We start from the raw sequence: 26669 nt of genomic DNA, 5'->3' as shown, positions 1-26669 counted from the left end.
ATGGATGGAGCTGGAGGTCATCATCTTTAAACTAATGCAGGAATAGAATACCAAATACCGCATGTTCTCACTTACAAGTGGGAGAGAAATGATGAAAACACGTAGACACGTAGAGGGAGCTAACACACACTCGTGCCTTTCAGAAGGTGGAGGGTGGGAGAGAGAGAGAATCAGGAAAAATAACTAATGGGTGGTGATGAAATAATCTGTACAACAAACCCCATGACATGAGTTTACCTGTGTAACAAACCTGCACATGTACCCTGAACCTAAAATAAAAGTTAAAAATATTTTTTCTTTTCTATTTTTTGTTTCTATGATATATAAATAAAATTAATATATGTATATTGACCCTATAGAGAGAGAATGTGCCAAATTGACTTATTAATTATAGATATTTTTCTGTAGATTCTAAGACCATGATAAGCAGAAGTGCTGGGCATTCTTCTCTTAAAATGCTTTCAATATTTTATTATCAAGTAGATATTTGCTATCAGCTTTTTGTGCATACACATGATCAGATTATGCAAGTTTCCTGATATTTCAAGATTGCCCCAAAGTTTAAAAAACCTTATGTATGGATATTGTATATTATTAAATGCATATTCTCCAACAGCTAAGAAAATCATATAATTCTTTATTCTGATGAAATGGTGAATTTTACTGATTTTTTAGTCAATTTTATAGTCATAGAATAAACGAAGCTTGGTCAAGATGCATTTTTCTTTTGTATGTTTTAGGATTTATTGTTAATTTTATATAGGATATTTTATGTCTATTTTCATAAGAAATATTGAGCTACTTTATCATTGAAATTTTCCTTTCCTATGAGGGTTTTGTCTAGTCTTGGCATCAATAAACCATCGAATAAATTGAGAAGTATTTCATTTTGTTTCTTTTCTTCTGAACCTCTTATCCTTTGGATTGTTAACCATTGTTCTTTTTTTCCTATTTGATTTATTTATGCTCTTTCTTTCTTTACAGATTTTCATTGAATTTGCTTCTCTATCTCCTACATTTTTGAGATTGATACTCGTATCACGGATTTTTTTTTCCTTACATATGTACTTAAGAACTTAATTTTTTTTTCTAAGCTTAGCTCTAACTTCATCTCATAAAACTTGACTTGCTATGTTTTTATTTTCATTCAGTTCAAACATTTTGTTTTATTCCTTTAAGATTACTATTTTGACCCATAGGTTAAGTAGCACTAAATTACCTAATTTACAAACATTTGAAAACTTTCCAGTTATGTTTTGGTTTTTATTTCTAGTTTAATCCCACTGTTAACAGAGAACACACTCTGTATAATTCCAGTACTGAGAAATGTTTTGAGGCTTGCTTTACAGCCCAGCATATAATTAATGTTGGTAAATGTTCAGTGTGCACTTGAAAACAATGTGTTTCATGCAGGTGTTAGATACAGGATTCTATTAGTAGCACCTAGGTGAAGTTTATTACTGGTGTTTTCAGATCCTTTAATTGTCTACTGGTTTTCAGGTCTGCATTTTCAATCAGCTACTACAAAGGTGTATTGCGATCTTTAGCTATAATTGTGTATTTAGTTTTTCTTATATTTCTGTCTTTTGGGGGCCTTTTTCTATGGTCATTTTCTTCACATAATTTCTCATGGTATATAATATTTCTTTTTTGACTACATTAGATAATTATTTGTCTATTTTGTTAAGATTAAAAAAACCTCAGGATTTTGATTTTCAATTAGATCTGTTCTTTCCAATTATCTACCTCATTAATTCTACTTTTACCTTTATCATTTCCTTCTGTGGGGTAACAAAGAGTTACCATATGACCCAGTGATTTCACTCCTAAGTATATGCCCAAGAGAAATGAAAATATATTTACATAGAAACTTATACATGAATGTTCATAGCAGTATGGTTTGCAATACCTCCAAAGTGGAAACAATCTAAAATGTTCATCAACTGATGAATGTACAAATATGGTATATTCATACAATGGAATATTATTTAACCATAAAAAGGAATAAAAATATGATACATGCTAATACATGAATGAACCTTAAAAACATTATGCCAAGTGAAAGAAGCAAGTCACAAAAGGCCACATATTGTATAATTCTATTTATGTAAGATGTCACAAATAGGCAAACCTATAGGAAAGGAAGCTGAACTGATTATTGTCAGAGGCTTTGTGGGAAAAAGAATGGGAATAAATATTAATAATAGCTTTTTATGCTCTGTGTTTACTATAATACCTGTATTATCTGCATGTTTCTTTTTAATAACTTCATTGACATATAATTCACACTGTTTAAAATTCACCTTTTAAAGTCCAAAATTCAGTGATCTTTTAATATATTTAAAAAATTGTGCAACCATCATTGCAATCTGAATCCAGTACATTTTTATCACCCAGAAAGGAATCCCAAGCCTCCCCAAGAAGTCAGCTTCAATTATTTTTGCATGTGAATGTCCAATTCAAATTGTTCCAGTACTATTTGTTGAAAAGACTATCTTTTATCAATTTTATTGCTCCTTTGTCAAACATCAGTTGACTATATTTATGTGGGTTTATTTCTTGGCTCTCTGTTCTGTTCCATGTATCTATTTGTCTGTTCTTTTACCAGTACTACACTGTCTTAATTACTATGACTGTATAGTAAATCTTGAGGTCAGCTAGTGTCAGTCTTTCAACTTTGTTCTCCTTCAATACTATGTTAGTTATTCTGGGTCTTTTGCCTCTTCATATAAACTTTAGAATCAGTTTTTCAATGTTCACAAAATAATTTGCTGGGATTTTGATTCGTATTGCATTGAATCTACATATTATGTTGGAAATAACTGTCATATTGACAATATGGAATATTATTTTCCATGAACATTGAATGTCTCAATTTATCTAGTTATTCTTTGATTTCTTTCATCCAAGTTCCGTAGTTTTCTTTTTATAGATCTTATACATATTTTGTTAGATTTATACCTAAGTATTTCATTTTTGCGGTTCTTAATGTAAATTATATTGTGTTAATTTCAAGTGCTTCTTGTGCATTGCTGGTATGTAGGAAAATGACTGATTTTTATGTATTAACCTTTTGCCCTTAAACCCTGCTATAGTCATTTATTAATTACAGAATATTTTTGTCCTTTTTAATATTATTCTATATAGATGATCCTGTCATCTGTGAACAAAGACAGTTTTATTTCTTCTTCACAACCTGTAAATATTTTATTTCTTTTTCTGGTCTTATTGCAATAGTTAGGACTCCAGTACAATGTTGAAAAGCAATGGTGCAGGGAGACATCCTTGCCTTATTCCTTACCTTAAGGGGAAAGCTTTGGGTTTTTCATTATTAAGTGTATGTTAGCTGTAGGATTTTTTTTTTTTTGGAGATATTGTTATCAATTCAAGGAAATTCTCCCTCTTTTTATAGTTTACTGACAATTTTTTATTGTGAATGGGTTTTGGGTTTTATCAAATGTTTTTTCTGCCTTTATTGATGTGATCATGTGACTTTTCTTTAGCATGTTAATGTGATGAATTAATGTGATGAATTAAATTAATTGATTTTCTAATGCTGAGACAACCTTGCATACCTGGGGTAAATCTCATTTGGCTGTGGTGTATAATTCATTTTATACATTGTTGGATTTAATTTGCTAATACATTGTTGAAGATTTTTGTGTCTATATTCATGAGAGATGCTGGGCTGTAGTTTTCTTTGCTTGTAATGTCTTTAGTTTTGGTATTAGGGCAATGCTAGCCTCGTAGAATGAATTAGGAAGTATTCCCTCTGTTTCTTTTAAAAGAGACTGTAGGCCAGGCACGGTGGCTCATGCCTGTAATCCCATCACTTTGGGAGGCCGAGGTGGGCAGATCACGAGATCAGGAGATCGAGACCATGCTGGCTAACATGATGAAACCCCGTCCCTACTAAAAATACAAAAAATTAGCCAGGCCTGGTGGTGGGTGCCTGTAGTCCCAGCTACTTGGGAGGCTGAGGCAGGAGAATGGCATGACTCTGGGAGGCAGAGCTTGCAGTGAGCTGAAATCACACCACTGCACTCCAGCCTGGGTGACAGTGAGACTCCGTCTCAAAAAAAAAAAAAAAAAAAAAAAAAGAGATTGTAGAATATTGGTATAATTTTTCTCCTTAAGTATTTGGTAGAATTCATCAGTGAACCCATCTGGGCCTTGTGCTTTCTATTTTTGAAGTTTATTATTTGTTCAATTTGTTTATTGGTATGGACCTATTCAGATTCTCTGTTTCTTCCCATGTCAGTTTCAGCAGAGGATGTTTAGATGATGGATTTTACATCTTTCTTAATACATGTATTCAATTCTTTAAATTTTCCTGTGAACATTGCTTTGACTACATCCCACTCATTTTCATAAATTACATTTTTATTTTCACTTAATTCAAAATATTTTAAATTTCTCTTAAGACTTCTTTGACCAATGTATTACTTAAAAGTGTGTTGCTTAATCTCCACATATTTTAGAAATTTTCACCTATATTTCTGTTATTAGTTTTTAGTTTAATTCCATTGTGGTCTAAGAACAGATATTGTATGATTTCTATTCATTCGGATTTGTTAAAGTATGTTTTATGAGCCAGAATGTGGTCTCTCTTAGTGAATGTTTGATATGAATTTGAGAAGAATGTATATTCTGTGGTTGTTGGAGGGAGTAGTCTATAGGTGTCCATTATACCTAATTGATTGATGGTGTTGTTGAGTTCAACTATATACTTACTGATTTTCTGCCTGCTGCATTTTTCTATTTCTGATAGAATAGCAGTGAAGTCTCCAATTATAATAATGGTTCATCTATTTCTACTTGCAGTTCTATCAGTTTTTGCCTCATGTATTTTGATGCCTATTAGGTGCATACATTTTAAGGATTGTTATGTCTTCTTGGAGAATTCACCACTTTATCATTTTGTGATGCCGTTCTTGATTTCTGATAACTTTCCTTGATCTGAAGCTTGTTCTGTCTGAAATTAATATAGGTACTACTACTTTCTTTTGATTAGTGTTAATGTGGTATATTTTCCCCACCAATTCACTTTTAATCTATATATATTTATATTTAAAGTGGGTTTCTTATAGAGAACATACAGTTGAGTTTTGTTTCTTGATCCATTCTCACAATCTCTGTCTTTTAATAGATGCATTTAGATTCTTGGTATTCAAAGTGATTATTGATGTAATTTGATTAATATCTATAATACTTGCTACCTTTTTTCTATTTGTTGCCCCCTTTCTTTGTTCTTATTTTTGTCTTCCATTCTTTTTCTGCCATTTGTAGTTTTAATTGAACATTTCATAATTTTATTTTCTCTCCTTTCTTAGCTGTTTTACCTTTTTTAGTTGCCGTAGATTTTACAATATACATTCACAACTATTCCAAGCCTACATTCAAATAACATTATACTACTCTACAGGTAGTGTGAGCAGCTTATAATAAGAAAATAATCTTAGCTCTTACTCCTGTTCTTTTTATCTTTGCTGCCATTTATTTCGCTTACATAGAAGCATAGATATGCATATATATATAATATACATAAGCATACATAGTCAAATACATTGTTGCTATTATTATATCAAGCAAACTATGTGTTGGGACAATTCAAAATAAGACAAAGGTTTTAATTTTATTTTTATTCTTTCTTTGATGCACTTCCTTTTTTATGCAGATCTGAGATTCTAATCTATGTTATTTTTCTTCTCTCTATAAAGAACTTCTTTTAACATTTAGTGCAAGGCAGATCTACTGGCAACAAATTTTTGTTTGTCTGAGAAAGTGATTTTCCTTCACTTTTGAAGGATAATTTCACAGGGTACCAAATCCCAGAGGATTTTTTCCCCCTCAACTCTTTAAATATTTTCTTCAACTCTCTTCTTCCTTGTATGGTTTCTGATAAGTTACATGTAATTCTTATCTTTCCTCCTCTATAGATTTTTCTCACTTCTGGGTTCATTCAGTATATTTTCTTTGATTTTCTGTCATTTGAAAATGATATGCTTAAGTGTAGTTTTTAGCATTATCGTATTTGATATTCTCCGAGTTTCTGGATTTGTGGTTTGCTGTCTGACTCCAATTTGGGGAAACTCTGTCACCTTTTTTTGCCCCCAAGAGAGGGACAAAAAGAGAGGGAAGACATGGGACAACTATTTCCCCTTTCTCAGAAGGGGATAAAAAGAGAAGGAAGGCACGGGACAAATATTTGAAAAAATACCTATGTGTTGCACCTTTTGTAATTGTCCCACAATTCTCAGATACTATGTTCTGTTTTTTTCCATCTTTTTCTATTTCTTTTTGAGGTTTGTTGGTTTTTATGCAAATATCTTTAAACTCAGAGATTCTTTTCTTAGCTGTGTCCAGTCTGCCAACACACTCATGAAAGGCATTCCTTTTTTCTTTTACAGTTTCTTTTCTTTTTTTTTTTTTAATCTCTAGCTTTTCTTTTTGACTTCTTATTAAAATTTCCATTTCTTAGATTGTCCATGTGTTCTTGCATGCTGTTTACTTTTTCCGTTAGCGCCCTTACCATTTTAATCATAGCTGTTTTAAATTTTCAATCTCGTAATTCCAGTATCTCAGCCATATCTGAGTCTGGTCCTTATGTTTGCTTTGTCTCTTGAAAGTGTGTATGTGTTTGTTTGGGTTTTATTTATTTATTCATTTATTTGCCTTTTAATGTGTCTTATAATGGTTTCTTGATGACTGCACATGATGTACTGGGTAAAAGAAACTGCTGTAAATAGGCCATTGGTAATGTGATGGTAAGGTCTGGAGGATGGAGAAACATTTTAGGAGGAAGGAGAAACCTATGATTAGGTCTCAGTGTCTTAGTGAGCCTGTATCTTTGACTGTGGACATCATATGTACTTCTTAGTCCTGCCCTGCCCACCTTCAGTGGAACAAGATAACTAGAGTAGGCAGGTGTGTAGGTTATTTTTCTTCTTTAATGTGAAAGATTAGAGGAGGCTGGAGTTAGGTATTTGCCTTCTTTCTTAGCATACTTTCTGCTGCTATCACAAATGCCTGAGACTGGATAAATTTATAATGAACAGAAGTTTATTTGTTTCATAGTTCTACAGGCTGGGAGGTCCAAGAGAATGGCACTGGCATTAGGCAAGGGCTTCTGTGCTGCATTATCCTCTGGTGGAAGGCAAAAGGACAAGCAAGTGTGAATCATAGAGAGAATTGAGCCAAACTCATTTTTAAAATCAGGAACCCACTTCCATAATAACTAACCCCCTTCTGCAATAATAGGGGTACCCCCATGACCTAAACCCCTCTTAAAGATCCCACCTCTCAACACTGTTAGGATGGCAGTTAAACATCAACATGAGTTTTAGAGAAGACATTTAAACTATAGCATCTTTATGTAGAGGAATAGACCTGGCTACAATCGAGTATTTTTCTTTCCCCAGGTCAGTTTGGCTCTGATAGTACCCTGGTAGGTTAGGCTCTGGTTAGAGTTTCTCTTGAGGGCAGATCCTTTTTAGATGAACAGAATGCTCTGGCGTATTTGAAAATAGTTCCCACCCCCAACTTCTCTCCCTATTAGAAACATGAGATTTTTCTCCAGTATTCACTGGGAGAAGTGTGTTGAGTTCCTGGACACAAAACTTACAGAAATGTGGACTAAGACTGGGTTTTTTTTTTTTTTTTTTATCTCTTAGATTTGTCCACAGTAAGTTTCTAGCAATTTGTCAGTTGCCATTCAGATTTCCACACCTTGACTCTGGTTCCTGCAAAGACTTGTGCTGCATTTGCTTGCAATTTAGGGTAAAGTGGTTTGCCTTGTGGCCCTACCTCTCAAATGGATCTAAGAAGAATTGCTAATTTTTCAGTTTGTTCAGCTTTTTACTTGCTGTTAAAGTGGAAGCTGGTGACATCCAGCTTCTTAAGTGCCAGACTGGAAACCAGAATAATGTTTTCAAAATCGATTTTGCCAATCTTTGGCTTTTGTTTGGAGTTCTTGGTCTATCTAAATTTAGTATAGTTACTGCTAAGGTAGAATTCATGTCTGCTGTTTTGGAAATTGTTTTTTGTGTACCTTTGTGCTTTTCGTCTCTGCATTCATTGATTACTGCTTTCATTGATATTAAATCGATATTTTCTAGTATACTATTTCTATCCCTTTGTTGTTTGTCTTACTATGCTTTTAAAGTTATTTTCTTAGAATTCTCCTGAGTAGTGCAATTAAAATATTAATTTAAAGCAATATAGTTTAGATTAATACCAAATTGATTTTAATAACATACAAAACTTTAGTCCATTGTAGCTTCATTTCCTTTCCCTTCATTTGTAGTATCATTGTTGTACAAATTCCATCTTTTAAAAAATCTCATTTTAGATTCAGGTTGTACATGTGCAGATTTGTTACTTGAATATATTGCATAATGCTGAGGTTTGAGCTTCAACTGAACTCATAACCAAAATAATGAACATAGCACCTTACAGGTACTTTTTCACCCCTTGCCTCCCTCCCTTCCTTCATTTGGAGTCCCCAGTGTTTATTGTTCCCATCTTTATGTTCATGTGTATCCAATGATTAGCTCCCACTTATAAGTGAGAACATGTGGTATATGGTTTTCTGCTTCTGCACTAATCACTTAGAATAATGGCCTCTAGCTGCATCTATGTTGCTGCAAAAGACATGATTTTGTTCTTTTTTATGGCTACATAGTATTCTGCGGTGGATATGTACCACATTTTCTTTAAGCAATCACTGTTGGTGGGCACCTAGGTTGATTTCATGACTTTGCTATTGGAAATAGTGCTGTGATAACCATGTGGGTGCATGTGTCTTTTTGGAAGAATAATTTCTTTCCCTTTGGGTGTATACCCAGTAATGGTATTGCTAGGTTAAATGGTAACTCTACTTTTAGTTCTTTGAGAAATCTCCAAACTGCCTTCCACAGGGGATGAGTGAATTTGCAGTCCTACCAACATTGCCTTTTCTCTGAAACCTCATCAATATCTGATATTGTTTGATTTTTTAGTAATAGCCATTCTGACTTATGTGGGATGGTATCTCCTGGTGGTTTTGATTTGCATTTCTCTGGTGATTAGTGATGATGACCATTTTTTTCATGTTTGTTGGCCACTTGTATGTCTTTTATTTTGAGAAGTTTCTGTTGATGTACTTGGCCCACTTTTTATTGGGGTTGCTTGTTGATTTAAGTTCCTGTAGAATCTGGGTATTAGGCCTTTGTCAGATCCATAGTTTACAAATATTTTCTCCCTTTCTGTAGGTTGTTTACTCTGTTGTTAGTTTCTTTTGCTGTGCAGAAGATCTATGGCTTAATTAGATCCCATTTGTCAGTTTTTGTTGTTACATTTGCTATGAGGAATTAGTCATAAATTCTTTGCCTAGGCCAATGTCCAGAAGAGTATTTCCTGTTTTCTTGTAAGATTTTTAGAATTTGAGGTCTTATATTTTGAGTTTTTAATCCATCTTTAGTTAATTTTTATATAGGGTTAAAGGTAGGGGTTCAGTTTCATTCTTCTGCACATGGTTAGCCAGTTTTTCTAGCAACATTTAGTGGATGGGGTTGCTTTTCCCCATTGTTTATTTTTGTCAACTTTGGCAAAGATAAGGTGTTTGTAGATGTGTGGCTTATTTTCTGAATTCCCTATTCTGTTCCATTGGTCTCTGCATTTATTTTTTGCACAAGTACCATGCTGTTTTGGTAACTGCAGCTTTGTAGCATAGTTTGAAGTTGAGTAATGTGATGCTTCCATATTTGTTCTTTTGCTTAGGATAGCTTTGGCTATTCGAGCTCTTTTTTGGTTCCATATGAATTTTAGAATTTTTTTTTTTCTAATTTTGTGAAGAATGATGGTAATTTGATAAGGATTGCATTGAATCTGTAGATTCCTTTGAGCAGTATGGAAATTTTAACAATATTGATTCTTCCAATCCATGAGCATGAAATGTTTTTCCATTTGTTCGTGTTATCTATGATTTGTTTCAGCAGTGTTTTTTAGTTCTCCTTGTAGAGATCTTTCACCTCTTTGGTTGTATATATTCTGGGGTAATTTTCATGTATGTGTATGGCTATTGTAAATGGGATTGTGCTGTTGACTTGGTTCTCAGCTTAAGTGTTATTGGTATACATAAATGCTACTGATATTTATGCATTGATTTTGTATCCTGAAACTTTCCTGAAGTGAATTATTGTATCAGGCTAGGAGTCTTTTGGTAGTCTTTAGGATTTTCTAAGTATAGAAGCATATCATCAGCTAAGAGAGATACAAATTACATCTTTAATAGCACACTGACACAGTTTTATAATCATTGCTTTATTCGGTTGTCTTTTAATCTGACAAGAGAATAAAAGAGTTACAAACAAAAATGCATTCATACTTTTTTTTTTTATTTTGCTATTTAGTTACATTTAGTGGTGCTTTTTATTTCTTTGAGTGGATCTGAGTTACTGTCTACTGTCCTTTTATTCTGCCTGAAGAACTCCCTTCAGCATTTTTTTGGTACATAAAATCTGCTGGTGATAAATTACACATTTTGTTCATCTGGAAATTTTCAAAATTTTCTTCTTTGGTCTTCAATGTTTCCAATGAGAAGTCTGATGTTAATCTTATTGATGAGCTCTTCTATATAGTGAGTCACTTAGACTGTGTTTGATTATATTAGTTGTTTGTCTTATATTAAATCACCCTTGCATTCCTGAGATAAATTCTACTTAGTCAATGTGTATAAATCTTTTAATGTGCTGTTGGATTCATTTTGGCCATATTCCATCAAGAATCTATGCATCTGTGTTCAAAAAACTTTGGTCTGTAGTTTTTTCTTGAGTTATCTTTGGATTTGGTATCATGGTAATGCTGTCCTCATAAAATATTTTAGAAAGTTTTCTCTACTCTTCTTTTATTTTTTGTAGAAGAGTTTGAGTAGAATTAGTGTTAATTCTTTCTTAAATGTTTGGTAGAATTCATCAGTGAAGATCATCTATTCCTGGGCTTTTCTTTGTTGGAAGGCCTTTGGTTACTGATTCAATATATTTAGTTGTTATAGGTCTGTTGAGATTTTCTATTTCTCCTTGAGTCAGTTTTTGTGATTTGTGTGTTTCTAGGAATGTGACATTTAATTTAGATTATTACTTTTTGCTGTACAATTGTTCACAGTATTCTCTTATAGCTCAATTATTGTAAGTTTTAGTAATAATGTTACTTTATTTCTAATTTTTGCACCATCTCTCTCTCTCTTTAAATTTTTTTTTTTGTGTGTGTTAGTCTAGCTAAAGGTTTGTCGGTTTTGGTGATTTATTTTTTAAAGAACTAAATTTGGTTTTGTAAATTCTCTCTATTTTTTTTACTTTCTATTTTTAAAAAAATTTCTTACTGCTGCCTTTGGTTTAGTATACTTTTCTTCTTGTAGTCGTTTATGGTGTGATTTTTGGTTGTTGATTTGATATCTTCCATCTCTTAATGTAGGCATTTATAACTACAAATTTCCATCTCAACACTATTTTCACTGCATCCCAAAAGTGTTGGTATGTTGTGTTTCTGTTTTCATTCATCTCCAAGTATTTTCTAATTTTTATAGTGATTTCTTTTTTGACACCCATCCAATCAGGGAATAACATTATTTGAAGACTGGTATGTTTTTTATACTATATTCTATTTTTAGTTTATACTTTCTCATATGGCAGGGGTCAACAAGCTGCAGTCCCACAGTTTTTATAAAGAAAATACTATTGAAACACAGCAATGCTCATTTGTATATGCATTTTCAATGGCTGCTTTCAAGCAATAGCAGTATAGTTAAATAGTTGTGACTCAGACTCTATGGCCTCTAAGCCTAAAATATTTATTATCTGTCTTATTAAGAAAAAGTTTGCCAACTCTTTGTTCAGACTGTTTACAATTAATGTAATTAATTGTAATTTAGCTTATTTTAATATTGACACATTTAACTAGATCATTTTGGTATTTGTTTTCTATTTGTCCTATCTCTTCTTATTAATAATATATAAGCTTTGCTACGGTATATATCTATTTGTCCCCTCTCATTCTTTGTATTATTTTATATATTTTACTTTTACATGTTACAAACCTGTTAATACATTATTTTACATATCACTAATCCCTTAAGAACACTGAAAAATGACCTCCACCCAAAAACCAATCTTTTTATGTGTAACACATATTTGCTATTTCCAGAACTTTTCTTTCTTTCTCTATCCTTTCTTTTTATTTTCTTTTCCCTTCTCTTCCTCCTTCCTCTCCTTCCTTCCTCCTCTTTCTTTCTCTCTTTCTTTCTTTCTCTTTCTTTCTTCTTTCTCTTTCTTTCTTTCTTCCTTTCTTTCTTTCTTTCTTTCTTTCTTTCTTTTCTTTCTTTCTTTCTTTCTTTCTTTCTTCTTTCTTCTTTCTTTCTTTTTTTTCTTTCTCTTTCTTTCTTCTTTCTTTCTTTCTTTCTTTTTTCTTCTTTCTCTCTCTCTCTCTCTCTCTCTCTTTCTTTCTCTCTCTCTCTCTCTCTCTTTCTTCTCTCTCCTCCCTGCCTCCTTCTTTCCTTTCCTCTCTTCTTTCTTTTTTTACTTCCTTCCTTCCTTCCTCCCTCCCTCCCTCTCCCTCTCTCTCTCTTTTCTTTCTTTTCTTTTCTTTTTTCTTTTCCTTTTCTTTCTTCCTTTCTTTCTGTCCCTTCTTTGCTGTCATACTAAATACAATTTCTATGACAATGCACACATTTACACACATGTAACTGAAAATAGAGTGCTACAAAACAAAATTTGTCCTTATTACTTGAGACACATTCTGATATTTGTTATTGCGCTCAGTTTCACTTTTAACAAAACTCATAGTGATCAACTAATTTGATTTCATGAACTGTTGATGAGTTTTAGCCTGTAGTTTAAACAATGCTGACTTTTATAGTTTACTTATTTCCATCTCCCAGCTTTACTGAGATATAATTGACCAAATTGTATAAATTTAAGGCATAAAATATAATTTGATATACATATATATAGTGAGAAGATTAGCACAATCAAGTTAGTTAACACATTTATCACCTCATATAGTATTTGTGTGTGTGTGTGTATGTAGGAGAGCATTTAAGATCTACTCTACTAGTAAATTTCAAGTATATGATACAGTAGTATTAATGAGAGTCACTATTCTGTACATTAGCATCCCAGAACTCATTCATATTAACGGAAAATTTATACATTGTGACCAACATCTCTCTATTCTCACACCCAGCCTCTCACAATCACCATTTCACTCTGTGTTTCTATAAGTTCGTCCTTTTTACATTCTATATATAAGGGAGATCAGATAGTATTTGTCTTTTTGTCTGATTTATTTCACTTAGTATAATGCTCTCAAGATTCAAATATGTTGTTGCAAATGGCAAGAGTTCCTTGTTTTTATGGATAAATAATATTCTATTGTGTATATATACCACATTTTAAAATCCATTCATCCATCAGTGGACACTTTGGTTGTTTCCATGTCTTGGCTATTGTGAATAATGCTCTAATGAACATGAGAGGACAGATATCTCTCTAGGATCTTGATTGTGCTTCCTTTTGATATATAAGCAGATGTGAGATTGCTTGATCATTTGGTGGCTTGTTTGTTTTTTGAGAAAGCTCCATATTCTTTTCCATGGTGATTGCATCAATTTACATTCCTGCTAAGAGTGCATGAAAGTCCCCTTTTCTCCACAACCTCACCAACACTTCTCTTGTCTTTTAAATAATAGTCATCCTATTAGATATCAAGTAGTATCTCATTGTGGTTTTAATTTGTATTTCTCTGATAATTAGTGATATTGAACACCTTTTAATTTACCTGTTTTCCATTTGTATGTCTTCCAGGGAAAATTGTCTATTCAGATCGTTTTTTAAACAAATTATTCATTTGTTTGCTAATGAGTTGTAGGAGTTCCTTTATATTTTGAGCAATAACCCTTTATTAGATGCATGGTTTGAGAATATTTTCTCTCATTCTGTAGGTTGACTTTTCATTTTGTTGATTATTTCCTTTCTTGTGCAGAATCTTTTTTAGTTTGATGTAGTCTCAGTTTATTTTTTGTTGGTTGTACTTTGATGTTATACCACAAAAAATCACAGCTAAGACAAATGTTAATGAGTTTCTCTTCTATGATTTTTTTTTCTAGGAGTTTTATGGTTTTAGGTCTTACATTCTTGGTCCTTAAACCATTTCAAATTATTTTTTTGAGTAGTATAAGGAATCCAATTTTATTCTTTTGCAGGTGGTTATTCAGTTTTCCCAAAACCATTACTGAAGAGACTATCCTTCCCCATTGTGTATTCTTGGCACCATGTTCAAATATTAGTTAATTTTGTTTGTGTGAATTTATTTCTGGACTCTCTATTCTGCTCCATTTGTCAATGTATCAGTTTTTAGGCTGGCACTATGCTGTTTTGATTACTACCGTAGCTTTGTAATATAATTATTTTTTTTTATTTCTATATGTTTTTGGGGAACAGGTGGTATTTGGTTACATGAGTAAGTTCTTTAGTGGTGAGTTGTGAGATTTTGGTGCACCTATCACTTGAGCAGTATACACTGAACCCAAATTGTAGTCTTCGTAATATCATTTTAAATTAAGTAATATGATGCCTACAGCTTTTTTTAAAAAAATTATTTTATTTTATTTTATTTTTTTTACTCAAGATTACTTTGGCTGTTTTGGAGTCCTTTGTGGTTTTACATGAATTTTAGAATTTTTTTTCTCTATTTGTGAAAAATGCCATTGAAATTTTGACAGGGATTTCATGGAATCTATAGACTACTTTGGGTAGTATGAATATTTAAACGGTATTAATTCTGACTCATTATCACAGATACCTTTCCATTTATTTGCGTCTTAATTTCTTTCACCTGTGTTTTATAGTTTTTAATGTAAATTTTTTTACCTCCTTGGTTAAATTTATTCCTAAGTATTTGTTTTTGATGCAATTATAAGTGGGATTGTTTTCTTTATTCTTCACACAGCACAAAGTCCATTTAAAAACATTTGCTAATAGTCACCCATGAAGTTTTGGAAAATAAACAAGGAAGGTGCTATGGTACTTTTATATGTCAACTTGACTGGGCCATGAAACCTCTAGATAGCTCTTTAAACATCAATAGAGATTTTGGTACCTTGAATTGTTCTAAAGAAACAATTTTAATAATGTATAATGATCAGATAAGGGTAATTAGCACATCCATCATCTCAAACATCTATCATTTATTTGTGTTGGTAACATTCTATATCAGATAAATAGAATTTTAAGGATGAGTTTACTAAATTGGTTCTAAGATTTTTGGAATTGGCTCTATAACCTGAATGACTCAATTTCCAGGAGAGGATTGATAGCCCATGGTGTGATTTGGCAATAGAGATACGAAAAGGACCTGCATTCAATATTCCTAATCAACCATTGATAAGAAGCAAGAAACTGGGTGATTGCATTTACAATCTAATATTTCCCTTTGATTCACGAGGGATACATTCCAAGACCCCCCAGTGGATAACTGAATTTCGGCATAGAACTGAATCCAGTTGCCTTCAGTCAGAATGTGTTTCTGATCATGTCTCTTGCCCCAAAATTTAATGTGATTTCCATCCTAAGCTCTATCATGCACTGTGGCTGTAACTTTGCAATTTGAGGTATAACAGCAAAACTAGCACAAATTTCCTTTTTTTTTTTTTTTTTTTTTTTGAGACAGAGTCTCGTTCTGTCGCCCGGGCTGGAGTGCAGTGGCCGGATCTCAGCTCACTGCAAGCTCCGCCTCCCGGGTTTACCGCCATTCTCCTGCCTCAGCCTCCCGAGTAGCTGGGACTACAGGCGCCCGCCACCTCGCCTGGCTAGTTTTTTTATTTTCTTTTAGTAGAGACGGTGTTTCACAGTGTTAGCCAGGATGGTCTCGATCTCCTGACCTCGTGATCCGCCCGTCTGGGCCTCCCAAAGTGCTGGGATTACAGGCTTGAGCCACCGCGCCCGGCCAGAAATTTCCTTTTTCTAATTCACAGTTTCATGGATAGAAGATTCACTCTTAGCATAGATTTTAGCATTCTCAGCATATATTGTTTTCCTTTCTTTACCAATTCAAGAAGTTTTACATTTTCGCTTGAGGGTAGCACTTTGCAGCTTCTATTTGACATATCCAAATTGCCAGCATCATTACTCTTGTGCTTTGGAGCCATTGTTAAGTAAAATAAGAATTACTTGGACTCAATTACTATGATACCATGACAGCCAATCTAATAACAGAAATGGCTACTAAGTGACTAGTGGAAGAGTGGTATATACAGTATAGATACTGTGGACCAAGGAGTGGTTTCTCTCCTGGGTGGGACAGAGTAGGAAGGCATGATATTTCATGATGGTACTCAGAATGGTATGCAACCTACAAATTGTTTATTTCTAAATTTTTCAGTTTAACATTTTTGGGCCACAGTTGACCCTGGGTAACTGAAACTGTGGAAAATGAAATCACAGAAAAGTGGGGACTACTGTAATTTCAAACACTTTTGAAAAATATAATAAATATAATCAGGTTATCTAATTGCTCCTAATTCCACTGGAAAAACTGGTGAAAGAAAAGCATAAACTCAGGGATTTGAATTCCCAGCTGAAGTACCACATGAATGACCAGAACACTTGTAGATCTACCCTGAAAGAGATTCTCATCTCTTATAGCTACAAAGCTGAAATTGCTGAAAATCAAACACAGAATATTATTCTGTGACTGGAAGAATTACAATATCAAGGTGAACTTCCAGCCTTTCAAGGTGCCTGCTGCTAAAGTGATTGCATTGATTAGGAAAGAGTGGGATACTGTAAGTTGGAATGGGGATGTCTGGGAAGACCCTCATGAAGCTGAAATGTTGAGCCCTTAAATTCTGATGAGTCTTTGCCAATAGAAGAGGTTTCCCCACCTGCTGGGAATCAGCCTTCCTAATTCCAGTGGTAGCAGCCCTTACAACCACACGGGTAGTGGCCTTTCTCTCCCTGTCTGAGGAGATTAACTCTGCGTTGCCTGAGGAAACTGTAATGTCCTCCCCTGAGGCAGTTGCCATGCAGGACAATCCTAATTATCCTCAGAACTCACTCCCACAATACCACTTTAGTCCTATGCCTATAATTAGATTTACATTTAAGCAGGCTCCTGAAGGTGAGGTACAAAGTGTGACTAATGAGGAAATGTTCTATCCTTCAACAGAACTAGTTGAGTTTTCTAATTCATACAGACAGAAATCCAGGGAACTTTTGTGGGAATGAAGTCTAAGGGTATTGAGCAATAGTGAAGGAAACATAAAGTTGAAACAGGTCAAAGTTATTGATATAGGCTCACTAAGAAGAGATTCTGCTTGCTTGTTTGCTTTTCCTTTCTTCCTTTCTTCCTCCTTTCCTTTCCTTTCCTTTCCTTTCCTTTCCTTTCCTTTCCTTTCCTTTCCTTTCCTTTCCTTTCCTTTCCTTTCCTTTCCTTTCCTTTCCTTTCCTTTCCTTTCCTTTCCTTTCCTTTCCTTTCCTTTCCTTTCCTTTCCTTTCCTTTCCTTTCCTTTCCTTTCCTTTCCTTTCCTTTCCTTTCCTTTCCTTTCCTTTCCTTTCCTTTCCTTTCCTTTCCTTTCCTTTCCTTTCCTTTCTTTTCCTTCCTTTCTTTCTCTCTCTCTCTCTTTCTTTCTTTCTTTCTCTTTCTCTCTTTCTCTCTCTCTCTCTCTCTTCTCTCTCTCTCTCTTTCTCTCTCTCTCTCTCTTCCTCCCTACCTTCCTTTTTTTTCCCTTGAGATGGAGTCTCACTCTGTTGCCCAGGCTGAAGTGCAGTGGCACGATCTCAGCTCACTGCAAGCTCCCCCTTCCAGGTTCACGCCATTCTCCTGCCTCAGCCTCCCAAGTAGCTGGGTCTACAGGCACCCACACCATGCCTAGCTAATTTTTTGTATTTCTTAGTAGAAACAAGTTTCACCGTGTTAGCCAGGATGGTCTTGAGCTCCTGACCTCATGATCTAGCCACCTTGGCCTCCCAAAGTGCTGGGATTACAGGCATGAGCCACCATGCCCAGCCTCTCTCTCTCCCTTCCTTCCTTTCTTTCTTTCTTTTCCTTCTTTCTTTCTTTCTTTGCCTGCTTTCTTTCTTTCTTTCTTTCTTTCTTTCTTTCTTTCTTTCTTTCTTTCTTTCTTTCTTTCTTTCTTTCTTTCTTTCTTTCTTTCTCTCTCTTTTTCTCTCTTTCTTTCTTTCTTTCTTTCTTTCTTTCTTTCTCTTTCTTTCTTTTTCTTTTCTTTCCTTCTTTCTTTCCTTCCTTCCTTCCTTCCTTCCTTCCTTCCTTCCTTCCTTCCTTCCTTCCTTCCTTCCTTCCTTCCTTCCTTCCTTCCTTCTCTCTCTCTTTTCCTTCTCTTTCTTTTTTTTCCCTCACTTTTAAAATCCGAGTTCCCATCTGATGTGTTTTTCTTCACTCTAAAGAACTTATTTTCATAGGTCTTGGAAGCATATGTTCGCTATTTATTTTAATATATTATCTTACATCTTGAATCAGATATGTTTCTGGAAGTAGATAATAAGCCAAGGAATAAGGCACTGAATTGAGAAGGTAAGCTTCAGAAGATATATGCTATAGAGGTTATCAGTAAAAAAAAGAGACTTGCTTAAAAGTGAAAGTAAATACACTCACTTTTTAAAATTTAGGCAAATGGTGAAGGTCAATAGATAAAGGCTGAAAATAATTTTTGAGCAAGCTTGTTATTAATGATCACAAGAAGTATATTAAAATCTACTTTCATTTCTCTGCTTTTGTCTTTAGACTCTAATTGTAGGCCTCACATTAGGGTGGTCCAGTGTCCTAAATCAAAGATTATCACAGAAGTTGCAATGCAATGCTTAGTATAATATCAAAATACCTAGTAAAATGCAGATGTTCAATAATATTGATGAATGGACACATAAATGAATGGGTCAAAGTTTTAGTTTCTAAGTAGGCCTTGGAGAGGAACCTCCTTTTCTTTGTACACAGACAGAATACAAAAGGTCTCAAAACATGAAATGACATTTTTTCCTGTATCCAAAGAGGGAAGAGGGAGATTGGGTTTGTGGACACACAGTGTTTAATGAATTCTAAGTGAAAATTTTCTCTACATCCCTAAAGCATTATTACTGCTATTATCCATTTCTGAAAATTTGTAAATGGAATTGATTATTCAGAAATCAACTATTCATGTAGAAAATCAAACTTACTTTCAAGAAGTCAAATAAGAAAAACTTAGTTGGCATAAAGTAAGATTGACTTGGGAGAAAAGTTGGTAGATACAAATCTAGCAGCTTAATATGAGTTTCTAATTATTGAATGTAACTGCTAAAATACTTGTTCTGTTTTTGAAAAGGAAACATAAAAGAATCAAAGGGCAACATAATTAACTCATATATAATTCATAAGAAAACCCTGTTTAAGTGATAATGGTGAAATTTTCTTATTTGTTTCGATTCCTGGGGCTTCTTATTGGATTAATCTAAACAATTCTTTATAAAGCCTGGTTCTTCTAGTTAGTGCTTGCAAAGGATATATGGCAGCAGGTTTCCTAAAGAAATTTGCAGGGTAACCTTCCACAAAAACTCTAAATGAACCCTGAAACAAAAGTTCAAATTTCGGATAACTCAAAGCCACTTACCTATCTACTGCCACCAGAAATGCTGTTACCCTTTAAGGATACAATATTACACTGACCAAAAGCTAGAAACTGTCAATGAGGACCTTAAAAGCACCACTACTTACTGATCTATTCAATGTTATCCACATCTTAGTAGAGGTCACAGTCAGAAGCATCATTGGTCATTCATGTGTATAATCAGTAAGCACATATTGAGTGGGATGCTCTTATGACTGATGTTAGAGCTACTTTTTGGACAATGGTCATTACTTTTTGTATTGCTCTAAAGAATATTGCAGAAAAAAATGCCTCAATGATCATTATGATGAAAGATAAGCTTTGGATATCTTGTCCAAAGTCATTACACGGCTAAAAGTTTTATGCTTTTTATGGTGGGGAGGAAGATTTTCTAAATTGTGATAGTCACTTCACTACTTCCAAGGTTAAATAAGTTTAAAGTTTTTTGAAAACTTTATAATAATAATGTTTACAAAAATAATTAGAAGAACAAAAAGAGGCCACTCAGACTGAAAGACATTAGAATGTTTATATTTTTACAATAATTTTAGTAATTCCGTTCTGATAAACCTATCAATGCAATAGAATACAAAGCCTAGAAAGAGACCCATTTGTATATAGAACACTTAGCATGTAATAAAGCTAGAATTTCAAATAAATGTAGACGTTACAATTAATGATACTAAGTAATTGAAAAAAATTAGGAAGTTCAATTGTCTATATCAAATGTTGTAATACAATTAAATGATAGTAGTATTCAGAATTAAATTTAAACAAAAACTATAAAAATAAAATATAGCTAAACTATTAAATATTGGAAAGCAGGGAATGCCTGCCTAAGACTAATTATAAAATAAAATTAAGTGGAAAAAAATGATAGATCTTAATTTAATTTTTAAAGAAACCATCTATGTAAGAATAGCTACAAATTTAAAACAAACAACTTGGATAATCTGTATAATTTTTATGAAAGAAGAAATATTTCTAACTTCATAGACAAATGATTATTATAAAAAAGAACACATCAGCAAAAATGCATAAGATATACATAACAGCAATTCACTAAAGAAATAAAACGAGTAATCAACATATGTGTAGGAAAGATTTAATGTCACTAATAATCAAACCAGGGTAAATTAAAAATTCAAGTAAGATATTTTTCACCTAACAAATCAGTGAAGATTTAAAAATATAATAATTATTGATTTTGGTGAGAGTGCAAAGAAATGTGTACCCTCATAAGCTGAGCAGAAGATAAGACAGACAACAAAAGATAGAATAGTTAAACCATAATAGCCACAGACTGAAAAATTATGCATCAATATTAAATTTAGGCCTTGGTAGGATATTTGATAACATGAGAAAATAGTGATGTTCAATTGTGAGTAACATGTAGAATTGCTTTAAAATAATTTTATCTGTCACTGAAGCTATATCTGTATTTCAGGAAGGATATACCCCAGTTGTAGATTTTCTTAATAAGTTGCCCCATTTTCCAAGTTTAGCTGATTAACATTTATGTCTTCTGTAATCAGGAATAGTTATTAACTGACACAGAAACAATTTGGAAGCATATGTAGCAAAAACATAAAAATTATTGCATCTAAATAATGATAAAGTAACAATCATTTAAAAAATTATTTTTTTTTCTAAATTTTCTATAATGAATATATAATATTTATAATAAGGTAATACCCTTGATAGCCCTACTTATGTGTGTATACATGTGTACACATGTAACACGAAGAGAACTGTAAAGAAATATGCAAAGATAATTTTGATACCTTGTGAGTGGTGAGGTTTTTGATAGTTTTAATTTTCTTCCTTACACCTTCTGATATTTTCTATATTTTTAACATTTATCGTATAACAAAAAAGTAAAGGTTATTTAGGTATCTTTGCTAGGTTATGTTTAGACACTGCCAGATACTTAATGTGGTAAAGTTTTTGTACTTACGCTGTAATTAGAAGCAGAGTTTCTCTGCACGAAAGTGGTGAGTATTTATGTATTTAAATTATTGGCAAATTAAAGCACCATCTAACAGCTTGCAATTCTTGCTGGAATGGAGATGTTAAATCCTGATGTGAAACAGGAGAGAAACCTTATGACTGCCAGTTAATCACATAGGGTTCCAATGACAAGTGAATTTACTTCCTACTTATTTTGCTCTTTCTACCTCTTTTAGTGACTGGAAAAATAAGAAAGACAGGAGCAGAGAAGTCAAAAAGAGTGGACAGGTGGTCATACATTTATTTAACTTTATTACATGAATGGGGACTAGTTGGTGGCTGACATATATCAAAACAGCCTACAAATAATTGAGGAAACAAAAGCCAGCTGAAAGTTGAGTACAAGCTACTAGGAGGTCACTTAACCTCAATCTGGATTGAAATCGTAGAACAGTGTTAGGAGGAATTTTGACATAATATAAAAATTCCAGGTGAGTGGTAAAAAGTGACCCTTTCAACATTGTGTACAAAGCAAGGTTAGATTAAATAGAGATCGATAACTTTTGAAGACTAATTCAAAAAGAACAAAATTATACTGAGGAATTGCCTTTCTTGGTTAACTTGCTTTGTAGTAGCATTAACACTTTTTTCACTCTTTTGTTGTTGTAAAATATATATAACACAAAATTTGAGATTTTAAGCCATTTTAAGTATACAATTCAGTGGCATTACATTCATAATGCCATGCAACCATCATCGCTGTCTCTAAAAGCTTTTTATCACCCCAAGCAGAAACTTTCTAGCCTTTTAGCAATAACTTCTCCATCTCCCATACCCTTACCCTTAGTAACTTTTAATCTATTTTCTGGCTCTACGTATTTGCCTATTTTAGATATTTCATGTAAGTAGAATCATATAGTACTGATTTATTGTGTGTCTGGCTTATTTCACACAGCATATTTTCAAGCTTCATCCATGTTGTAGCTTGTATAACAACTTCATTTCCTTTTATTGCTGAGTAATAGTCTGTTGTAGGTATACACCACATTTTCTTTACCCATTAAACTGTTGTTGGGCACTTACATTGTTTTTACCTTTCAATTATTGTGAATAATGCTGCAATGAACATTCAGTTATGAATATCTGTTTAACTCCCTGTTTTAATCCTTTCGGGTATGTGCCAAGGAGTAGAGTTGCTGGGTCATATGATAATTATATGTTTACTATTTTGAGGAATTGCCTTACAGTTTTTCACAGTGACTACAGCAATTTACTTTCCCACCAGCAATGTATTAGGGTTCCAACTTCTTTACTTGGCAACACTTCCTATTTTCTGTTTTTGTTTTGTTTTCATTATGTGGTCTTCTAATAAGTGTGAAACAGTAACTCATTCTGGCTTTTATTTGCATTTCTTTAATGATTAATGATGTTGAACATCTTTTCATGTGCTTATTGGCTATTTGTATATCTTCTTTGGAGAAAGGTCTATTTAAGTCCTTTACCTATTTAAATTATTTTTGTGTCTTTTGTTGTTGAGTTGTAGTAGTTCTTTATATATTCTGGATATTAAACCCTTAACATAAATTATTTGCAAATACTTTCTCCCTTTCTAAAGGCTATCTTTTCACTTTCTCGATAGTGTCCTTTGATGCATAAAAGTTCTTAATTTTGATGAAGTTCAATTTATATATTTTTTCCTTTCATTGCTCAAGCTTTTGGTATTATATCTAGGTCTTCATTACCAAATCTAAGGTCATGAAGATTTACTTTGGTTTTCTTTTAAAAATGTTGTGGTTTTAGCTCTTATATTTCAGCCATTGATCCATTTTTGAATTAATTTTTTTGTGTATGGTGTGAACTAAGGATTCAACTCTGTTTTCATGTGATGAAAATTGATTTGTCCCAGGACCATTTGTTGAAGAGACTCTTCTTTCCTCATTGAATGAACTCATCACTTTTGTCAAAAATCAATTAGCCATAGATACATTGGTTTATATTCCATATATAACTCTCAATTTCCTTCCATTGGTCTATATATCTTTCTTAATGTCAGTACTACACTGGCTTATGTACTGTAGCCTTGGAGTAAGTTGTGAAATTGGGAAGGATGAGATCTCCAACTTTGTTTTCTTTTTTCAATATTGTTTTGACTATTCAGAGCCCCTTTCAACTCCTTATGAATTTAAGGATTGACTTTTTCATATCTGCAAAAATGGCTGTTGGAATTTGGATAAAGATTACACTGAATCTGTAGATGACTTTGGGTAGTATTAACATCTTACCAATATTAAGTTTTATTATCCATGAACACAGGAAGTTTTTCTTTTTATTTAGGTCTTTTGAAATTTATTTCAGCATTGTTTCATAGTTTTCAGTGTACAAGCCTTTTACCTCTGTGAATGTGTGTATAATTTTTTTCTTCTCACTAAAAAAAGAGGAAAATTGAGTTGAAAAGTTGACTAATTTATCTATCGAATAAGTAGCCTGTGTTATGAGCAACACCGGGTGTTCAGAACCAGACTTCAAGCCTCTTGAGAGCTCATAAAACTCAAACTAATAACATGGTAATAAAAGGTGCCCCTGCTTTAATTTGAAGTGTAGAGCAAGTCTAATTATATCTTTCTTGAATTTCTGAGGACATGCAAATTTCTCAGTGAGATGATTCTGAGCATCAATTAGTTATGAAATAATTGTAAGCAGCTAATTTTCAGAGGATTGAGTAGATTGTGCAGAGGTTTCAAAAATGGCTTGGGAGTTTTGGCATCTTTAACAGACACAATAACTGATATTATCATGATAATGTTTTTCTTAAAAGCAGTAATAAAATATTTTAATTTATTAAGGATTTTTAAAATAAATGCTTCAAATTAAAACAAGATGAAATAAAACAATCAAAGAAACAAACAAACACAAAACAGAAATGCTGGGGCAAACCTTGACATGACTCTAATGTTTATCCCAGGATTCCTTAAAACAGTCTCATGATGGCCCAGCCAATCCTGAGCTGTCCCTCCATGATGACCAGCCAATCCTGAGCTGTCCCTCCATGATGAAACCCTCAACAGCTTCTGCCAGACAAACTTCCAGGAATTGGGAGAGCTAGAGAAGACTGTTTTACTCAAACATCTCCTTCAGTGCAAGTGAATCTGAAGGGTCTTACTATTTCAGAGTGTTTTGGCAAAAGATATGTTTAGATTTTTGTGAGTCTGAGAAATTTTAGACTTTTCTAACAACATATTGTAAAACTATATGGACTTTAAATTTTAATATTTAGGATAGGGTTTAACTAATAAATATTTGGGAGGATTTGCAGAGTTCAATCACAAATATCCCCCGCATCTTTATTTGTCTGTCTTCCTCATGCAGTCTTTCTGGAAATAATGTCCTTTTCTTTCTCTCTCTCGCTCTCTCTCTCTCTAAATGCCCAAATTCTCTTTTACTTTTCTTTTGCTTTCCTCCAAGCTCTGATTGTTTTCTTAAAATACATAGAGCCCCGATGACTGGAAAGTTGAGGGCTTCAAAGTCCATGTCTTAAAATTTATAGTGTAGCTGCTTGAATTTTATAATAATATAGGAATGATGTGGGAGTTGATGGTGTAAAACAAATTATAAAGTTGTAGCAGAGGATTTATGAAAACCCTAGTGTGGTGTAAAATGATCACATTTCTCAGAAAGTAGGTGTCAATTTCTCAACTAAGACTCCTTGGACATGAAAAAAAGAGGTGTAAGGAGTTTCAAAGAATTATTATTTGTAACATTAATAAGAAAATGCTACTCTGTTAATACATAGCAGCATTTACTAGATAGCTTTACAATATTGTGGTAAGTGTCCTTCAAAATCTTCAGAGGTAGATTATTAGGACACATTTTCAAATAATAAAAGAAGAATAGTAAACTAAATGATTTTAGAGGCAAACAGTAACCAAGTGTTGTATTAATATATGTATTGGCTGGACCACACACATAGGGTACCCAAGAAATGACTGTTAGATTATATGTCAGTGCAGCGTTGTTGTCCTTTTTTTAAATAAGAAAGGATATGAAATTAAAAGTAAAAAGAGTTGACCTTTGAACTACATGGGTTAGAGCTGTGTGGGCTCACTTATAGATGGATTTTCTTCCACCTCTGCTACCCCTAAGACGGCAAGACCAGATCCTCCTCTTCTTCCTTCTCATCTTACTCAACTAAAAACAATGAGGATGAAGCCCTTTATGATGATTCAGTTTCACTATTTTCCCTTCTTTATGATTTTAATAAGATCTTTTTTTCTTTCGCTTATTTTATGGTAAAATATAGTCTACAATACATATGCAAAATATGTATGAATCGACTGTTTATGTTAGCAGTAAAGCTTCTGGTCACCAGTAGGCTATTAAATAGTCAATTTTTTGGAGAATCAAAAGTTATATGTAGATTTTTGACTGTGCCAAAGGTTGTTACCCCAACCCCTACATTGTTTAGGGGTCAACTGTATACAAATCCTTGGTTCTGGACTCACAGAACTATCTTTCAGAAAAGTATATTCTGCAAAAATTCTGGGGAATACAGATGCAAAATAGAGACAAACTGGGCATCTTCACTTGCATGCCTGCCTACACCACAATCTGAGGAAGATCACCTCATGTATATTCTGATGGGCAGGAAGTATTTTTAAAATTTGGCCCAATTAAATTGGTCCAAGAGAGGGCACTAGATACTGGGCTGTCTGGTCATGATTTGGTGAGTCATGTATTTCCTGTTTGACCTAGCTTTACCAAAGATGTGGCAGCCTAATAACATTTCTCTCTCAAGCATTTTCAATTAGAAAACTAAAAGGAAAAAGTAGTTAGTGGTGGGACCAGAGCATGAATAGAGGCATTAAGAGAAGACATGAAATGGAATTGCAACTAAAGCAAACTGAAAACATGTTTAAAGCAAACTTGGAAGACAGCATCCACTGACAGTAAACACAAAGAAACCAGTCAGTAGAGAGATGGGAAGAGAAGAACAAGGTAGATGTGCAAAGAAAAACACCACAAGCTGGAGAGACTCTGTGGTGCCAGAGAATGCACCTTCTTGCCTCAGAAGGCTTCCCAGCTTCCTGTT

Source organism: Rhinopithecus roxellana, chromosome 8 (genome assembly GCF_007565055.1).
Source record: "Rhinopithecus roxellana isolate Shanxi Qingling chromosome 8, ASM756505v1, whole genome shotgun sequence".
NCBI classification, from domain to species: Eukaryota; Metazoa; Chordata; class Mammalia; order Primates; family Cercopithecidae; genus Rhinopithecus; species Rhinopithecus roxellana.
The sequence above is the reverse complement of the archived record's forward strand: the minus strand, read 5'-3'. Positions refer to the sequence as shown.